Genomic DNA, 12,710 nt, shown 5'->3' on the forward strand with positions numbered 1-12,710 from the left:
GAGAGAAGCATCTGAGCTGAATAAGGAGCAAGACACTGTGTGTAGGAGAGGTTTGTGCTTGAGGAGCAATTTGGGATAAATTGAGGAAAATGTGAAGATGAACATATTCTTGGTCCCAGCTTCTGTGAGAGAATGTTGAAAGAAAAGGAACAAGGTCAAGGAGGATGAATGAGGATAAAATTACAAGGAATTGAAGAGAGACTCAGGAGAAGGGAAACATGAAGGAAGTTGCAAGGCTGAGTAAGAAAGCCAGATGGAACAAACTAAATAATAAAACAAATTGGTAGAGTGGATTGGTTGGTGGGATAAGTTGGTGAAATGGGGAACTGGTGTAATGGAGAAGCGAAGAGTGTGGGGCTATGGAATAGTTGATACTAAAGAAAGGAAGGTTATTAAGAAGTAATAAAACACTACAGAGTCAAGTCCTTAGGGGTATACTATAAATACCCCAAAGTAGTGAAAGAACCCCACAAGTCTAAAAAAATCACAATTGGGATGGGGAACAGGATAGAATTCTGCAATGACTTGCACTAATTGTGCAAATGTTTGCATTTCTGTCACAGTCAGTTGACTGATGTGCTCCAAGTATAGAATGGTCTTCCTTCTAATAGATGAAATAGGAATAGATGAAAGGACCTGGGAAATGCCTCTCTATATTCAAGGCCATTAGGGTCATTTAAGTGTTCCTAAAAGAAATGAAAGCAGAGCTTCAGTGGGGAAAAAATGGGGGATTTGAGGTAGAGGACAGGAGACTAGACCCTAGTCAAGAAGATGGAAGATGAATGAGTACTACAGATTATAGGAAGAAAAGGAAAAAGGGAACTGTAGATTTACAGCTAAATAACAGATTTAACGCTCTTCCTGAAGAGAAGGAAGTTCTAAAGAGGAAGCAGTTGCTTGTCCTCCAAGGAATCACAGGAGAACCACCAAAGCCATCAGGGGAGAAATCCTCCAATTAGAGTCGGAGGAAGAAATGAAGAGTAGGACAGTGACTGATGATTCCCTGTGTAGGGACACTGCAGCAGTTATTTACTCATATGCTAACAATAATAGAGAAGTCTCTTGTATTACAGTGGCATATATCTAATATTTATCAGAATGGAAGTCTGTAATGCAATTTTAGTGTTTCACATAGGCACAAATAATATTGCCAAAAGGTGCCTAAAAAGTATTGTAAAAGATTATGAGGTTTTGAGTAAGAAACTAAAGATAATATAGGCACGGGTTGTTTTTTTTCTCACTGTTGTTTACTGATGGCAAATGGTAAAAAAGAAAAAGCAATTTGGGAAGTAAACAGTTGACTAAAATAGCAGTGTCTGAGAATGGAATTTGTACCATGACTGTACCATGACTTAAATCCAATGATTAGATGGGGATGAACTAAACTTAATAAAAGCAGGTAAGAATGAATGGCTAGTTGGGTATATGCAAACTTAATCAAAAGGACTTTTAAAAAGGATGGGAAAGGGAAGAAATTGCCTAGCTTTAGGTGATTTTCTAAGCTAGATACCATGGATAGCTAGAATGAAGAAAGAATAGCAGATGAGACACTCAGAAATCACAGGAGATAAAATCCAAGAAAGGAGCCAATAGTAAACTCAATAGCCTCAACTACCTATAAATACTCAAAATTTAAGCAAGAAGCAAGAAGAACTAGTTGTCCTAACATAAGGTAGCTAGTGAGCATAGGTGATCCGTGTAACTGCCTAGACATGAGCAGACAGCACTGTCTAGTAAATGATGCTTTAAGATTGAACCTTTGTGTCCCTCCACCCACCCCCAAAACCTTAACTGCATTGACTCTCCCATCAAATGCTGAAAAATGTCCTTGTAATGTGCACGTCAAGTACTTGTAGTTCCATTTATAGCCTCTGTCCAACAATGCCACCGCCCTGTCGGCATGATTTTGTAATGTCTTGAGCTCTATTATGAATGTGAAGCCTCCCCCCCCCATTCTCCCTGTAATCTGACCCACTTCTAATTATGTAGCTTTTTGTCAGGGAGTGTTCCCTACCAGATCAATCTTGCATGTAAATGCAAGTTCCAGTTGGAGCTCTAGCCTGACTTCATGAAAAAGGCAGTTACTAGTTGAACCACCTTCTGGTGCTTATGCTCTTAATGACCATCTCTTAAGGCACCAAATCTTAAAATTTCTCCACTCGGCTGTCTTTTGGAGGACGTAGGTAATAAGGTTTTTATTTAGTAAACCAATCCTATGCTTGGTTTCAGCACTAGCCAAACCTCACCAACTCCTAGCTCTAGTTAAGCGGGCACTTGGCAGCCTTGTGATGTTATACAGAGAAGTCACAGGGCAGTATCTGAGGGTCTGTAGGTTGCACACTTTGGTACCGGCTAACTTTTTCTTTATAAGAAAGACTGAGTATTCCACACTGCACAAGAACTCCTCCCAGGGTTTTTAACTTTGTTTTATTTTCAAAACCAGGTCCAATGAGCTTTCTGAGCAGCTGGTGTAGATACAGAGAAACCAGCTTCCTTCAGAGAGCAATGCTTTTGGCGGGGAGGAGAAGGAAATCCCTTCATACTTGAACATTTTCTAATTGCTTATTTATTGTATTCTGGGGTGTGGTGTGAGTACAGAGAAGCTATCACCTCAGAGGGCAGCTTTAAAAAAAAAAATCCTTGACACCATGATTCCTTTGACATGTTTCCAGCATTACCAGGTAGGCCAAGGTGTCCTACAGAAGAACCTTGGGTTACACCTACAAGGGGGTATGGCTGGTGTTAACAGAAGGGAAGGCAGAGCTGGAGCAGCCAGCCATGGAGGAAGCTGACTTGGCTGGTGTGGTACAGAGAAGCCAGCTTGTTTACATGCCTAGTCCATGGCTGCTGCCCTAAGCAGAAAGTGCCTTTCAGGATCTATTTTTTGGAGGTTTATTATGTATGTCTGGTTCTCAATTCCAACAGTTTAATGAAGATCTAAATAAAATGCTAGGTTCTACCTTAAAAAAAAAACCATAAGGTAGCAAATTTGACCTGAAGCATCACTGAGATTGATGGAATAAAATCCAATATTGGAATATGGCCCAAGACGGGTGTACCTTATTTACAAGAAACAGGACAGGTAAAGGGGAAGAAAAATGGAGTAGAAAAGCAGTGCATATTAATAAGTTATTCTCATGTGAGGAAATCCAGGAATGGGAATAAATAAGAGTAGTGGAAAACATTTGGACAAAGTTCAGTGGAAGAAGAAATACAAGCAATTTTGTATGCCACAGACCACCTAAACAGAAAGAAATAGATGAGTTCAGGAAATAGATCATAGACCTTGCACGGAGAAGTGATCTTTTTGGAACTCTCTCTCTGCCAAAAGGATAACAGCTCATGACATCCTGATTTGCATTAATAATTTTTATCCTTAAAAAATTGGAACTATGCTTTCTAGTGTTTTTAATAGGAATGGGTGTTGTACTTTGTCAAAGGCTTTTTCTGCGTCTATTGAGATGATCATATGGTTTCTGCTAGTTTTGTTGTTGATATGGTCAATTATGCTAATAGTTTTCCTAATATTGAACCATCCTTGCATTCCTGGAATAAATCCTACCTGGTCATGGTGTATTATTCTCGTAATGAGTTGCTGCAATCTTTTTGCTAATATTTTATTTAAAATTTTTGCATCAATATTCATTAGAGAAATTGGTCTATAATTTTCTTTCTCTGTTTTAACTCTACCTGGTTTGGGTATTAGTACCATATTTGTGTCATAAAAAGAATTTGGTAGGACTCCTTCTTCACCTATTTTCCCAAATAGTCTACAAAGTATTGGAATTAGTTGTTCTTTAAATGTTTGATAGAATTCACATGTAAAACCATCTGGCCCTGGAGATTTTTTCCTAGGGAGTTCGTTGATGGCCTGCTCAATTTCTTTTTCTGATATGGGGTCATTAAGAAATTTCACTTCCTTCTCTGTTAGTCTGGGCAGTTTATGTTTTTGTAGATATTCCTCCATATCTCTAAGGTTGTCAAATTTATGGGCATAGAGTTGGGCAAAATAATTCCTAATTATTGTTTTGATTTCCTCTTCATTAGAGGTGACCTCACCCTTTTCATTTTTTATACTGGTGATTTGATTTTCTTCTTTCTTTTTTTTAATCAAATTGGCCAAAGGTTTGTCAATTTTATTGGTTTTTTCATAAAACCAGCTCTTTGTTTTATTTATTAATTCAATAGTTTTCTTGGTTTCAATTTTATTAATCTCTCCTTTGATTTTCAGTATTTCTAATTTGGTATTTAATTGGGGGTTTTCAATTTGCTCTTTTTCTAGGTTTTTCAGCTGTCTGCCCAGATCATTGATCTCCTCTTTCCCTATTTTATTCATGTAGGCATTTAGAGATATAAAACTCCCCCTAAGAACAGCTTTTGCTGCATCCCATAAGTTTTGGTATGTTGTTTCATTATTGTCATTCTCTTGAATGAAATTATTAATTGTTTCTCTGATTTGATCTTTTGGCCCACTCACTCTTTAGAATTAAATTATTTAGTTTCCAATTAGTTTTTAGCTTATTTTTCCATGGTACTTTATTAAAAATGATTCTTATTGCGTCATGATCTGAAAAGGATGCATTGACTACTTCTGCTTTTCTGCACTGGATTGTGAGGTTTTTATGCCCTAGTACATGGTCAATTTTTGAGTATGTGCCATGTACTTTTGAGAAGAAAGTATATTCCTTTTTATCCCCGTTCAGTTTTCTCCAGAGGTCTATCATATGTGCCTTTTCTAAAATTCTGTTTACCTCCTTAAATTTTTTCTTATTTATTTTGAGGTTAGATTTATCAAAAGGATCATCTTAAAAGTAAAGGAAATGTCCTTCCTCAAAATTATAAATAGCATCTACCTAAAACCATCAACAAGCATTATATGTAATGGGGATAAATTAGATGCATTCCCAATAAGATCAGGGGTGAAACAAGGATGTCCATTATCACCCCTATTATTCAATTTGGTACTAGAAACATTAGCTGTAGCAATAAGAGAAGAAAAAGAAATTGAAGGAATTAGAATAGGAAAAGAAGAAACTAAATTATCACTTTTTGCAGATGATATGATGATTTATCTAGAGAATCCTGGAGAATCAAGTAAAAAACTACTTGAAATAATAAACAACTTTAGCAAAGTTGCAGGATATAAAATAAACCCACATAAATCCTCAGCATTCCTATACATTACTGACAAAGCCCAACAGCAAGAGATAGAAAGAGAAATTCCATTCAAAGTTACTGAAGGCACTATAAAATATTTGGGAATCTATTTGCCAAGACAAACCCAGGGCCTATATGAACATAACTATGAAACACTTTTCACGCGAATAAAATCAGATCTAAATAAATGGAGAAATATCAGTTGCTCATGGTTAGGCCGAGCTAATATAATAAAAATGACAATTCTACCTAAATTAATCTATCTATTCAGTGCCATACCAATCGAACTACCAAAAAATTTTTTTACTGAGCTGGACAAAATAATAACAAAATTCATTTGGAAAAACAAGAGGTCTAGAGTATCTAGGATGTTAATGAAAAGACATGCTAGAGATGGTGGTTTAGCCACACCAGATATTAAACTGTACTACACAGCAGCAGTCGTCAAAACTGCCTGGTACTGGTTAAGAAACAGGGGTGTGGATCAGTGGAATAGGATAGGTACACAAGCAGGTGAAATCAACAAGTTTAGCAATCTACTCTTTGATAAACCCAAAGAAGCCAGTTTCTGGGCTAATAATTCACTATTTCACAAAAACTGTTGGGAAAATTGGAAAATGGTAGGGTAAAAACTGGGCATAGACCAATATCTTACACCATATACCAAAATAAAGTCAAAATGGGTTCATGATTTAGGAGTAAAAGTTGATACTCTAAGTAATTTGGGAAAGCAAGGAATAGTTTACTTATCAGATTTGTGGAAAAGTAAAGAATTCATGACCCAACAAGAGATAGAGAGCATTACAAAATGCAAAATGGATAATTTTGATTATGTCAAATTGAAATGTTTTTGTACAAAAAAAGCCAATGCAACAAGAATTAGGAGGGAAGCAGAAAATTGGGAGAAAATCTTTGCAACTAGTATCTCTGATAAAGGCCTCATCTCTAAAATATACAGGGAGCTAAGCCAAATATATAGGAATACAAGCCATTCCCCAATTGAGAAATGGTCAAAGGATATGAACAGGCAGTTTTCAGAGGAAGAAATTAAAGCTATCTACAGGCATATGGAAAAATGCTCTGGATCGCTGCTGATTAGAGAAATGCAAATCAAAACAACTCTTAGATACCACATCTCTCCTGTCAGATTGGCTAAAATAACAAATCAGGAGAATGATAAATGCTGGAAAGGATGTGGGGAAATTGGAACATTGTTGCATTGCTGGTGGAGTTGTGAGCTGATCCAGCCATTTTGGAGGGCGGTGTGGAACTATGCCCAAAGGGCTATACAAATGTTCATACCCTTTGACCCAGTAATACCACTTCTAGGGTTGTATCCCAAAGAAATCACGCAAGCGGGAAAAGGACCCATATGTACAAGAATATTTATAGCAGCTCTCTTTGTGGTAGCCAAGAATTGGAAAGCAAAGGGATGCCCATCAATTGGGGAATGGCTGAACAAGCTGTGGTATATGAAGGTGATGGAATACTATTGTGCCATAAGAAATGGGGATGATGCAGACTACATAACAACCTGGAAAAACCTACACGACATAATGCTGAGTGAGCGGAGCAGAGCCAGGAGAACGTTGTGCACAGCCACAGATATATGGATTCCGTGAGGACCAACCCTGACATACTGCGCTTTTCTCAGCAACCTAAAGGGCAAGGACAACTCCAGGGGACTCACGATGGAGAATGCTATCTTCATTCAGAGAAAGAACTGCGAAGTTTGAATACAGACTGAGGCACACTACATGCTCGCCTTTTCTGCTTCTCTTTTGTTTTTGTTTTTGGGTTTTTTTTTTTTTGGTTCTGTTTCTTCTTTCTCAGGATTCATTCCATTGGTCAAAATTCTTCTCCACGACCTGACTAGAGCATAAATTAATTCAATGCGAAGTTATACATGACAGTTATATGGGACTTGATGCCGTCTTGGGGAGGGAGGGGGGAGGGAGGGGAGAAAAACTGGAACTCAAAACTATGTAGAACCGTGTGTGGTAAACTAAAAATAAATAAAGAAATTTAAAAAAAAAATTGGAACTAACAAGAGGAAATTCTATATCGGATCTAATTCTCACTAACTGGGAAGAGCTGGTTGCTGGGGTGGAAATGGCGGGATTTTTGGAGGAAGTAACCACTCCTTCTTTAGAGGTTGTGATTGAAGAGAACAAAAGTTGAGTTTAGTTTGACAGGTACCCTAGGTCTCAGGAAGTGTAGGGGAAGGAAAAGGAGGACTCCATTCTACAGGGGAAGTTAGCCCAAGAAGAATGAAAAATTCTGAAGACCAAGGGAAACAATCCCAAATGAAGAAGAAAAACGGAATTGTCTGAAGAGTAAGCTGCAGCTGCACAAGGAACTGACCACCCAACTTACATTTTTTAAAAGATAGAGATTAAAGATGGAAGCACAGGCAGGCAAAAGAAGATGAATAAAAGAGTGGCACAGTCCTATAAAAAGTGTCAGGAATACTAAAGTTGAGAATACGCTGAGGCTGATAAAGGGATCTATGGACACCAAAAAGGGAGTTCAAGAAGAGACAGGACTGCTGCTGGGGGTGGAGTGAGCATAACCAGAATGACCCGTGGACTGGAAATGACAGGACAATAGCTGACAGAGAGCTGATAAAGGGAGCCAATATCCAAAGTAAGTAAGATGATAATAAGAGAACCCTCAGTCATCTTTGATAGACTTAAGTCACCTAGTCCAGACAAACTGCATCCTTCGATGCTTAAAGAATGGCTAAATGTGAGAGGCAAGCAAGCCACTGTCAGTAACAGCTGAAAAGCCATGGAAATTAGGAGAGGTAATTCAGATGTGGACAAAAAAGGGAAGAGAATAAAGTCTAAAAGTATAGGCCAGTAAGTCTGAATTCTTGGGAAAATTCTAGAATGGATCATTTTAAAAACCAGTCAGTGAACATATAGAAAAGTAGAGATTACAAAGAGAAAGCATGACTTCATCAAGCAATAAGTCATGCTAGACCAGGGGTGGGGAACCTGAAGCCTCGAGTCCATACATGGCCTTCTAAATCCTAGTCCTTTTAACTGAGTCCAAGTTTTACAGAACAAATCCTTTTATTGTTCTGTAAGCCTGGATTCAGTCAAAGAGTTGCATTTGAACACCTAGAGGGCCATATGTGGCCCTAAGGTCACAGATTCCTACCCCTGTGCTAGATTAACCTTACTTTCTCCTTCCCCCAACAGGATTACTAAATTTGTGGGTGAGAGGAATGCCTAAACATAATTTGCATAGATTTTTTTAACAAAACATTGATAAGGTAGTTCAAACTATTCTTGTGGAGAAGATGGAGAAATGTGGACATAACTGCTTAAATGGACAAATTCATACAGGTCATTCCATTAATGGTTCAATTTCATTATGGCAGGAAGTCTCCAGGGCCAGAAGTGCCCTAGGGATCTATGTTATTTAACACTTTTTATCAATGACTTGGATAAAGGCACAGAGGGCATGCTTATCAAATTTAATGACACAAGGCTGGGAGATATTGTAGCTAACAAGCTGGATGACAGAATCAGTATACAAAAATATGGCATCCTTCTTAGGACTCACCAGCAGGGTCATAACTAAGCTCTGGTGGACACCCAAGGACAGCCATCCCAGATTGTTGCTCAGATACTACTTGAAGAAACTTCTATGTGATAGCAGTCCTAGAGCAAGAGCATCGGATCGAATCTAATTAGATGAAATTTCATACTAGCGGAGGACTTATACTTGGGTTCAAAAAACCAACTTTAAAAGTACATATGGGAGAACATGGTTAGAGAGCAGTTTGTCTCAAAGAGGTCTGAGGGTTTTTTTGGACTGCAAACTCAATCAATACCAGTCAGCAGTGTGGGGTGGGCTGGGGCTACCTCATGAGAGGCATTTGCTGCTAGGAATAAGGAAGTGAGAACCTTCTCTACTCAGTCCTTGCACTATCTGGACTGCTAAGTTCAGCTCTGGAATGTTACGCTGGTATCCAGAGAACAACCGAAGCTCTTGTATCTATGTCACAAAGGAAAAGGAATTCCAGGCATGTTTGGCCTGGAGAAGAAAAGACTCTGGGGATACATGTGATGACTGTCTTCAGGTATCTGAAGGGCTGCCACATACATAGGAGGAATGAGAATTGTTCTATTTAGCTGTAGAGGGCAGAAACAAGCAGTGGATGGGAAGACACAAATTCAGGCTTGATATCTTGGCTGACTTTCTAATGACTAGAGCTGTCTAAAAGGGGAACAGCTGAACTGCGAGGTGATGAGTTTTTCCCTTAGTGGAAGTCTTCAGGCAGAGTTTGGATACCAGAGATGATAAAAAGGGGGATTCGTTGGGCATGGGTTGAACCAACAGTGCTAAATTCTGTGATTCTCTATGAATTATAGAGTAACCTGACTTGCCCATACCAGGATCTGCTCCAGGAGTTGTTCGCGACCACTCAAGCAGTAAAAACAGGATTAGGATTGGAGAACAGAGTTAGCATTGCCTTCTCAGGATCCAGATGTTCAGATGGAACTAGAAATCAACAATACAGCAGGAGTTACTGAGGAAAAACCAGTATCTCAGTTCTTACGATCGACTCCATTTTTAAATAACTGATGCAAGAGTTTATAACTTCACAACTTTCAACAGCTTTCCCATTTCTCTATTTGTTCTGAAAAAACCCTTCTTTTCTTATTGCTAATAACTTATCTGTCTCCTACTACCACTACCTTAGTTCATGAAATGTTGCTTTGGCAAAATTATACCCAAGACTCCCTAATCCCCAATACTACCTAGCTTTTCTTACCAGGTTTCCTAGTCTACATGGAGGGTGTGGACCCAAAAGAAGTTAACATACCAGAATTTAGCAAAGAGAAGGCTTTGATCCCTGGATACAGACAGGGCGGAGAAGAGAAAAAACTTACCTTTTCCCAGTGTTTTAGAGCTCAATGGCTTTTCCTTCACCTGTTCTGCATAGATATTGCCATATATGGCAACCAGGCTCCAGCTACCTCACCTTATCATGCACCCCAAGAGTTGCTCCTCTTGCAGGAGACCACCTTCAGTTTCACAAGCTCTAAGGAGCTCCTCGCACAGGAGATGCCATTCAACCCCAAGTGGTTCTGCAGGGCAGCGTAGCATACGCAGAGTCCCATAGATGGCATCAGCTACCCCAGAGGGGATAGGGCTGGGACCCTTTAGAGACTTCAGTGCTTTATGAATAAAGTCAATCAATGGTTTCTGCAAAGGCCAGCCACAGGCTCCTATGCCATTGTCCTCTCCAAGCAACAGATCCAGCAGGGCCTGTGCCTGGGGGGTGCCTGCCACAGGAGGTCCCAGAGGGTGGAAACAGCTTTTGTGCTGAGCTGGCGTGCCCAATTCTCCCCCTTCCTAATGCTGTCAGTCAAAGGCCCTATATCATCTTGTGGTATGGACTCATACAGCTCCTGTGGGAAGAGTAGTTGGTCAGAAATGCCTAAAAAGCTACCACTTTTGTGCTTTCTTATCTTTCCTGCATGACCAATATAGAATTTGTTACCAAAACCTGTTCTTTCCTTCACAATGGAGTCATCCCTTCCTCTCCATTCGCACAGTCATCAGGGCCTCATCACTTCATTATGCCAACAACCTCCTAGCTGCCTTAACTGCTTCTAGTCTTTCCCCAACCCAACATACCCTACATATTTGAGACAAGGACTGGCCGCACGATTTCATTCCTATAGGACCACTTCTTTCTATAAACAAAGAGCACTTAAAATTAGTATCATACGGTTTAGCACCTAACTGCTCCATTGTCTTGTCTCTCCAAGCTGACTTAGTTCCTTGGGCATAGTGACCATGTTTTCTATTTTTCTTGTATGTTTCATAGTTTAGTATGGTGCAAAGCACACAGTAGGTCAATAATAGCTTTTATAGACTCAGGAATGGCTCATGGGACTGTGGTGCCCCTACTCATATAATGTGACAACCTATTTCCCTTTCTCTTCTAACAACCAGTCTAACCAATCTATAAGCAGTAGAGAAAGTAGGTAAAATAAGTAGCTATAAGCTCTGGAAGGATGCCTAGAATGCTTTGACAGCTATGTCTCAACCTCCAGTAAAACTGAAGGTCCTTGAAGGGCAGAGAATGTTTCCTTCTTGTTCTAGCATCCCCAGGACCTACCAAGGTACCCTGCATGCAACAGGTGATTAATAAATGTTTGCTAAATTAAAGGAAACCCAGACTGGCATGGGAGGGGAAAGAATACTGTGTAGCCACTATCTTGAAAGGCAGCCTCTCCTAGAAGCACCTTAGCAAGCGGAACAACTTTAATAACTTAGAATAACCTGGGGAAAGAAACATGTAATACAAGCTTTCTTCCTAGTCTTTTCCTCAGAGAGGCTCACCTTAAGGATATCTTCTGGAATGTTATTTTGTAGATCTTCTGATAGCAAAAAAAACTCTGCCCTTCTCTGTAAAGTAGACGGGGGAAACTTCTGGAAGAATTGGAAAGAAGAACCACAGAGGCTAAAGTCCAAGTTGAGGGCAAACAAATTATAGGCACATACCTCACCTGGGCTAGCCTATGACTTGAGGTTGTCCTGAAATAAAGTACACTTAATGCAGTGAAATCAGAACTGTAGGCATACCAATTACAATGATATTAAGAAAAAAATGGGAAAAGAAAGGAAAACAGGGCTAAAAGTGACAGAACTGTGGACAGACCTGGAAGGAGACAAATAACAAAAGCAACTTGTGAGCTTATTTGTTAATTATTTAAGTTCTGTATATTCCAAAAGTCAACTAAATTCTACATACCACATGACCCAATGATGCCACTACTTGGCCTATACCCTGAAAATATCAAAGACAAAGGAAAAAGATCCATGTTGTTGTAGTAACAATCTTGCTAGCAGCTGCTGTGGGTGTGCAAGATCCACCAAAAACCAGTGCCCAGAAAGCTGCCAACACAGCTTTGATCTGCTTGACTAAAGAAAGTAACTTTAAGGGGTTAACAATCTCAGTTTAATCAAACATACAAATATCATTCACAGTTCAGGGGAAAAGATCAGCACCCTAGACTTCAGAGCAAACAAACAAATTACAAACATCAACAGACAGACCTTATCTGATTCAAATCACAATACATAGCTACCAGTACCAACATTTGGGTTGCAACGCTGGAGGGCAGTTTGCAGCTTGCCCAGAGTCTCAACACTCCTTCAGTGAATGTGCCCCCAAAATCAAATGCCAAGCTATTCTCAATCATACCCAGTTTGGAGCCCTGAGGGCTCTGACTTCACCCAGGCTGGGTCTGGGAAAGTTCTCCATCCCCAGTATCACATCATATACAAATCAAAGACTCCCAGTTGTCTCTGTGCTGAGGAATAACCAAGACGAAAAGATCCCACTTTATCTGACCTATTCAAACAAAGGCCAGAATCATTAAAGGCACTTAAGAAAAGCAGAAAGTCCCACCTTAAGTACTATTACAGTTGTACAAAAATATTAATATCATAGCTTTTCACGATACTATAGCTGCAGCACAAAACTTGAAAATAAAGACATGCCCATTACCTGAAAAACAGCT

The 12,710-nt window shown here is 39.5% G+C and overlaps 1 pseudogene; it reads right to left on the minus strand.

Annotated features, from left to right (window-relative positions):
* The window catches only part of LOC118857894, a 61,877-nt pseudogene that overhangs the window by 27,591 nt on the left and 21,576 nt on the right, over window positions 1-12,710 (minus strand).

This window comes from Trichosurus vulpecula, chromosome 7 (genome assembly GCF_011100635.1).
Source record: "Trichosurus vulpecula isolate mTriVul1 chromosome 7, mTriVul1.pri, whole genome shotgun sequence".
NCBI lineage: Eukaryota > Metazoa > Chordata > Mammalia > Diprotodontia > Phalangeridae > Trichosurus > Trichosurus vulpecula.